Below are 7,697 nucleotides of genomic sequence, written 5' to 3'. Positions count from 1 at the left end.
AAAAACAGGCAGAAAGAAATTAGCAAGGATACAGAGTATTTAAACAACACAATTTACAAACTTGATCCAATGGACATATAAAGAATCCTATACCTACCTGCCACGGGATACATGTTCTTTTTAGGTGTATCCAGAACATTTCAACAGTTGTCCAGGGGCTCCTGTCTGGCTTAGTTGGTAGACCATGTGACTCCTGATCTCAGAGTCATGAGTTCAAGCTTGGAGATTGGGCATGGAGCTTACCTTAAAAAAAAAAAAAAAAAATGTCCCAAGAGTGGGCAGTAAAGGAAATCTCAACCACTACAAAAGCACAGAAACCCCATGCAGCATGTTCTCTCATCACAATGCAATTAGATAAAAAAAATAACCAAAAAGTTCTATGTTTGGAATTTAAGAAAAACATTCTAAATAACCTATGCATCAAATAATAATATGAATTAGAAAATATTTTGAACCAAACAGTAATTAAAACTCTGAAGGTCAAAACGTGGATTTCTGCTTTTGGCCCAGGTGGAGAAGAGTGATCAGACTGACTGCCTTGATTTACACAGAAAAACAAACAAAAATTAAGAAACAATAGTCTTCAGATACTGAATAACAAGGAAGCACAGGACATTCATTGATAAGACAAGAGAAAAAAAATTAGGTGAGTCCTATGATTGCCCCAGCTTACTACATGGAAATAGCTAAAACTGGCTAACTTTTGTGTTTCGGGGCTCCTGGGTGGCTCAGTTGATTGAATGTCCGATTTTCGATTTTGGTTCAGGTCATGATCCCAGGGTCAAGGGATCAAGCCCCATGTCAGGCTCCAGGCTGAGTCTAGAGCCTGCTTAAGATTTTCTCTTTCCCTGGTGGGGGTGGGGGTGGGGGTGGGGGGTGGGAAACAGGTGAAGGGCATTGAGGAGGGTGCTTGTTGGGATAAGCACTGGGTGTTGTATATAAGTGATGAATCATGGAAATCTACCCCCCGAAACCAAGAGCACACTGTATACACTGTATGTTAGCCAACTTGACAATAAATTGTATTTAGAAGAAAAAAAAATAAACAGGTGAATCTGAAAAGAAAAAACAAAAGTTACATATATAATTACAATTTTGTGAAAACATCTGTGGCTTACCTTTTTATCAAGACTACAGAATGTAATAAACTCAGTGTATTTTATATAAGAACTTATGTTACAAGAAGATGATGAAGAAAAAAAAAACAAGATGATGAGGGTCTAAAAAAAAATAGATTCCCTCTTTCCCTCTGCCTCTGCCTCTCTCTGCCACTAATGCTCTCTCTCCCCCTCTCTATCTAAAATAAAATAATAAATTAAAAATATTGGATCTTCAAAAAAAAATTTTGTCTTTCAAAAGATACCATTAAGAAAGTAAATATGGGTGTTTGGCTGGCTCAGTGGGTGGAGCATGCGACTCTTGATATCAGGGTTGTAAGTTTCAGCCCATGTTGGGTGTAGAGATTACTTAAAAAGTTTTTTTTTAAGTGACTAGACAATCTGCAGAATGGGGGGAAATACTTGCACATCCCATATCTGATAAGGTACTTGTATCCAGAATCTGTAAAAACTTACAACTCAATAATAAAAGGCGGGATGCCTGGGCGACTTGGTCGGTTGGGCATCTGACTCTTGACTTCAGCTCAGGTCATGATCTCACAGTTTGTGGGATAGAGCCCCTCGTTGGGCTCTGCCCTGACAATGCAGAGCCTAGTTGAGATTTTCTCTCTCTCCCTCACTCTCCGCCACTCCCCCATGCTTCCCCTCTCTCTCTCTCTCTCTCTCTTTCTCTCTCACAATAAATAAATTGACTTAAAAAATAATAATAAAAGGCAAAAAAATCCAGTTAAAAAAATGGGTAAGGTATTTGAATAGACATGTCTCCAGTGAGGATGTACAGTTGCCCAAATAACCACATGAAAAGATGTTTGACATCATTAGTTATCAGGGAAATAAAAATCAAAACCAGAGTGAGATATACTACCCCCTGCTCACAAGCTGGCTAGGACAAAAAATTACAAGTGTTGGTGAAGATGTGGACAAATTAGAACCCTCCTACACTAATGGTAGGAAGAAAATGCTAGAGTCATTTCAGAAAATGGTTTGGCAGGGTCTCAAATGATTAAATATAAGGTTACTGTATGACCCAGCAATTCAACTCCTAAGTATATACCGGAAAGAAATGAAAACATATGTCCACACAAAAACTTATACGTGAATGTTTGTATTAGGATTATTCATAACAACCCAAATGCCCCCCAGCTGATGAGTGGACAAACAAAATATGTTCTGTCCTCACAATGGAACATTATTCGGCCATGAAATAAAAAGGAATGAAATACCAGTACATGCTACACCTTGGGTGACCCTTGAAAGCATTATGGGAAGTGAAAGAAGACAGTCACAAAAGACCACATGTAATAGGATTCTATTCATATGAAATGTCCAGAGATAGAAAGTCAATTGATGGTGCTTAGGGCTGGGAGGATGAGAGGTACAGGCTGAGAGCTAAGGGTACAGTGTTCCTTTGGAGGTAATGGTTGCACATGTCTGTGAATATATTGAAAACCATTGAATCGTATACTTTATTTTTTTAATGTTTATTTTTGAGAGGGAGGGGAGGGACAGAGGAAGAAGGGGACAGAGGATCTGTTGAAGGCATGGCACTGACAGCAGTGAGCCTGATGTGGGGCTCGAACTCATGAACCGTGAGATGGTGGCCTGAGCCGAAGTCAGACACTCAACCAACTGAGCCAACCAGGTGCCCTGAATTATATACTTTATTATTTTTTTAATGTTTATTTTTGAAAGAGAGAGACAGAGACAGAGCATGAGCAGAGGAGGGGCAGAGAGAGAGGGAGATGAAGTCTGAAGCAGGCTCCAGGCCCTGAGCTGTCAGCACAGAGCCTGACATGGGGCTTGAACTCACAAACCATGAGATCATGACCTGAGCTGAAGTCGGATGCTTACCCAACTGAGCCACCCAGGTGCCCCATGAATTATATATTTTAAATGGGTGAATTGTACAGTATGTGAATTATATTTCAATAAAGCTGTTGAAGAAAAGGTATGCAGATTAACAAGGAAGAAGTGGAGCTGTTTCTATCACAGATGACGTAGCGAAGTGAGTGTCCATCTCTGCACGTAGATGCGTGGTGTGGGCAAGCAGATAGCCAGAGCAGCCCAGAATTCAGCCTTTTGTTCTAATTCCATTTCCAGGTCTCTAGCATGCATATTTTCTGGAAACATCAAATGCACCCATATGGATGTGGGTTGGGGGGCAGTGTGTGAGAAGGAGCTTCTGGTTTTTGTCTCTAATTCTGACCCCTGGACTTCATGTCTATCTATAGAGACCACTGCTGTATCCCTAAATATCCCCCTAAATCGATCTCTTAAGTACAGAGACATGCTTAGATAATCACAGTAAAGTGATCAAATTCGGAAAATTTAACTGATGAAATATTGCTATCTAATACATAGTCCAGACTCAAATTTCTCTGGTTGTCTAAATAATGTGCCTCACAGGTGGGGGGATGGGTGAAATAGATAAAGGGGATTAAGACATACAAACTTTTGGTTACAAAAAAGTCACAGAGGTAAAAAGTGCAGCATAGGGAATATAGCCAATAAGATTGTAAAAATGTTTGGTGACAATGACTGACTGCACTTACCTGTGAGCACTGTGTAATGTATAGAATTGTTGAATCATTATGTTTTACACCTGAAATTAATATAACACTGTTAATTATACTTCAGTTTTTATTTCTCTTTTGTTTGAGAGAGAGAGAGAGAGAGAGAGTGAGTGAGTGAGTGAGTGAGAGTGGAGGAGGTGCAGAGAGAGAAGGAGAGAGAGAATCTTAAGCAGACTCTTTGCTATCAGCATGGAGCCCAATGCAGGGCTCAAACTCATGAACCATGAGATCATGACCTCAGCCGAAATCAAGAGTCGGACACTTAACTCATTGAGCCACCCAGGCGCCCCCACCCTTCAGCTTTTTAAATGCAGGATGCTGGGGCGCCTGGGTGGCTCAGTCAGTTGGGCATCCGACTTTGGCTCAGGTCACGATCTCGCCGTTTGTGGGTTCGAGCCCCGCTTCAGGCTCTGTGCTGACAGCTCGGAGCCTGGAGCCTGCTTCAGATTCTGTGTCTCCTTCTCTCTCTGCCCATGCCCCGCTTGTGCTCTGTCTCTCTCTGTCTCTCAAAAATAAATAAATAAATGTGAAAAAAAAATTTTAAATGCAGGATGCTCAGTGGCACCTGGCCGGCTCAGTCAGTGGAAACTGCGACTCTTGATCTTGGGGTTCTAAGTTCGAGTCTCACGGTGGGTATAGAGATTACTCAAAAATAAAATCTTTTCAAAAAAACCCATGGGATGCTCAGGCGGATAAAATGTTTATGAAAAAAATAATGTACTTCATAACAATTGTTTTTCCAATCTAGGAGCGTACATTGTGTGCCGTTGTCTCTGCCTGAAGCCGGCTTTTGATACCTGATTTTGACCATTTTGCTCTGACCATTTTGCTTGTGCTGCTTCATTACACCCCCATTTCCAGGTCTGTGAAACTTTCTCCCCCCAGTTTCAGCTGTCTGCACGAGTCCAGCCAGGGTGGCACAAATCGAGGAACCATTGCATTATTGAGGGCCATGCCGTGAAGAGGCCCTGTGCTTTGCCTCATATTCCGCCTTGTGGGAAGGGCAGTACTGGCGGTAGATGTGCCTTTGCTTATACTAAATTAAGAAGTCCTGGGGCACGCAGCTGGCTCAGGCAGCAGAGCATACGACTCTTGATCTCCGGGTTGTAAGTTCGAAGCCCGTGTTGGGTGTGGAGATTATTTAAAAATAAAACCTTTCCAAAAAAAAAAAAAAAAGAGAGAGAGAGAGAGAGAGAGAAGTCATGGCCTAGGCAGGGGCTTGAGTTGCCAGCAGAATAGGATTAGCTGTCACAGCTTCTGCTGCATGGGAGGCCTGTGGAGCCGCACGTTGGGTAAGAAGTGCAGCATGAATGAAAAGCCGTTCCTCATCAAGATGCTTCCGAAGCTATTTTAAGAGTAGACTGAGGATTGTGTGTGGATGTCCTTGGAGCCTGTTTGGTTGCCAGGGGATCTTCTTCTTGTGATTTATCATGGGAGCACGTGACCAATGGCACACCACAGTGTGGCCAGCACCCTGTACCTGTGTGTCCTGTCTTTGACGAGAGACAAACTGAAGAGGCCACTCTGCCAGCTGTGTTTGGTACCACGCTGCACGCGTGTCCTTCTGACCTTGGCTTCCTCTCACGTTGTACAGGTATATATTTTTAGGTTGATCCTACCATGCCCAGCTCGCACAATGACAATTTTCTTTAAATTCTGCAGCGGCGGTTGTGGGCTGACAGCCTGCCTCCACTGCGTTGTGAAAGAGAATTGCTCTCTCTGGCTTTTTCAGGATCCAGATTTTCTACGGCGTGTTCAGACACTGATCCTGCTTCCTGACAATGTAACCATGAAGGCATCACGTAAATTCCCAGGTGTCCAAAGGATATAATAGTTGCCCTCCCTCCCTCATCACCCATTCATTCATTCACTTATTTGTTAACAAGCTTTATTAAATACTATGTGTTAGGTTGTGGGACCTCAAAGATAGATAAGAATTTCCCCCTCAGTCTCCAGCGGTTTATAAATTCACAGAATATCAGACTGGAAGGGACTGTCCCGTCCAAATTTTGGTCTTATAGGCAAGGAAACTACAATGTTAATGCAAGGCCATATAAGGGAGATTGAGACTTACTACAGTTTAGCCAAAAGTAGGTGATACAGAGGAAAGATCCTTGGGGTGGGAAATAAGCCTGGGTTCTAATCCCAACTCAGTCAGTGACTGGGTGTGACACCTGGTCAGTCATTTTACTTCTTCGGGTCTCAGTTTCCGGCTCAGTCGATTGAGTGTCCAACTTTGGTTCAGTTATGATTTCGCAGTTCATGAGTTCAAGCCCTGTGTTCGGTTCTGTGTCGACAGCTCAGAGCCTGAATGAAGCCTGCTTCAAATTCTGTGTCTCCCTCTCTCTCTGCCCCTCCTCACTCACACTCTGCCTCTCTCTCTCTCTCAAAAAGAATAAGTAAAACATATTTTAAAAAATTGTAAAATTAGTAACCAATGACTGAGAAAATATACAGTAACAAAAAGCTAATATGAGGTCAGAAATTAACATCATTTTATATTAATTGGAACTTATTCATCAAAACAGTATCTACAGATATTTGAAAAATATTTTTTTTTTAAATTTTTTTTTCAACGTTTTTTATTTATTTTTGGGACAGACAGAGACAGAGCATGAACAGGGGAGGGGCAGAGAGAGAGGGAGACACAGAATCGGAAACAGGCTCCAGGCTCCGAGCCATCAGCCCAGAGCCTGACGCGGGGCTCGAACTCACAGACCGTGAGATTGTGACCTGGCTGAAGTCGGACGCTTAACCGACTGCGCCACCCAGGCGCCCCTGAAAAATATTTTTAACATCTTTTTTTTAATTTTTATTTTTTTTATTTTAGAGAGAGAGCACGTAAGGTGGGGGAAAGGAGCAGAGGGAGAGAGAGATTGAGAATCTCAAGTAGGCTTCATACTCAGCGCAGAGCCCGATGCAGGTCTCTATCCCATGACCCTGGGACCATGAGCTGAGCCAAATTCAAGAGTCAGATGCTCAGTTGACCGAGCCACCCTAGCAACCCTCAATTTTTTCCGTATTTTTCTCTCCTCAAGTCTGGATATTTTTTACCAACCTATCTTCCAGATCACCGATCTTGTTCTCGTTAATCTGCTGCTGTTAGACATTTCTCTCTCCCCCCCCCCACCAATCAATACACAGCTTTTATTGTATCTTTAAAATACCACAAATAAGTCTGAGGAATCATCTGGCATCTTGCTGTTTCTGTAGCTGGGCAACTTAGCTTTCATTCATCAGCCTGCTGAACTGTTCCCTTTTCAGAAACAGATACCATCCAAAAACTTCCTGATATCCTTGTTGTTAACTCTTGTGGCCTGCAGAATCAAAGCAGCTGAATTTGATACAAGTTCAGTGTCATTTCCTTCAAGAATTAACTCACCTTTCTGGGATTGAGATACTAAAAAAGTAATGCCAGGCCTCATCCGAACCCCATGGGTGTATTTTTTGCCCAAGAAATTTTGAATTTCAATAAGAGAACCATTCTCTTGAATAACAACACTAATGGAGAAATGAGTGTATACAGACCTCATCTTGTAATGGAAGCCCGGTGTAACGCCCCCAAGCATGTTCTGTATATGACTGCAGATAACGCGGGCGGTAGCCAGTTCCTTTCCATTTCTCTGCCATTTATCAGTTCAGAGCCTCTCCTTTATCTTTTCAAGGACTACGAGTTCTACATTGATGTGACTGAAAGTCCTCCACAGTGTTCCTCTGGGGTCCTTCACGGTAACAGTGCACCCCTTCAGAGTGATGTCAACACTTTCTGGAATGTTGACAGTCTCATTGCTGAGAACAGTCTTCATTCTCCCAGCAGATGCGGCAAAAAGAGAACCTTGGCAGACACTTCTGTTGTATTATTGCCCGGCTTTCAGCTTTCCTCTCCCACACCATTTATGATTCAGCACATTTCTCAAAGGTAGAAAGAATTATACTTTTTTTTTAAAGTTTATTTATTTATTTTGAAAGAGAGAGAGAGAGAGAGAGAGCATGAGTCGGGGAAGGA

General features: G+C 42.4%; 1 pseudogene; it reads right to left on the bottom strand.

Annotated features, from left to right (window-relative positions):
* Positions 1-6,887: 6,887 nt before the first annotated feature.
* Positions 6,888-7,497, bottom strand: LOC115528702 (annotated as a pseudogene).
* Positions 7,498-7,697: the final 200 nt, after the last annotated feature.

The sequence above is a fragment of the Lynx canadensis genome, chromosome D3 (assembly GCF_007474595.2).
Source record: "Lynx canadensis isolate LIC74 chromosome D3, mLynCan4.pri.v2, whole genome shotgun sequence".
Taxonomy (NCBI): Eukaryota; Metazoa; Chordata; class Mammalia; order Carnivora; family Felidae; genus Lynx; species Lynx canadensis.
Note: the sequence above shows the minus strand (reverse complement) of the source record. Positions and strands in the feature narration are given on the sequence as shown.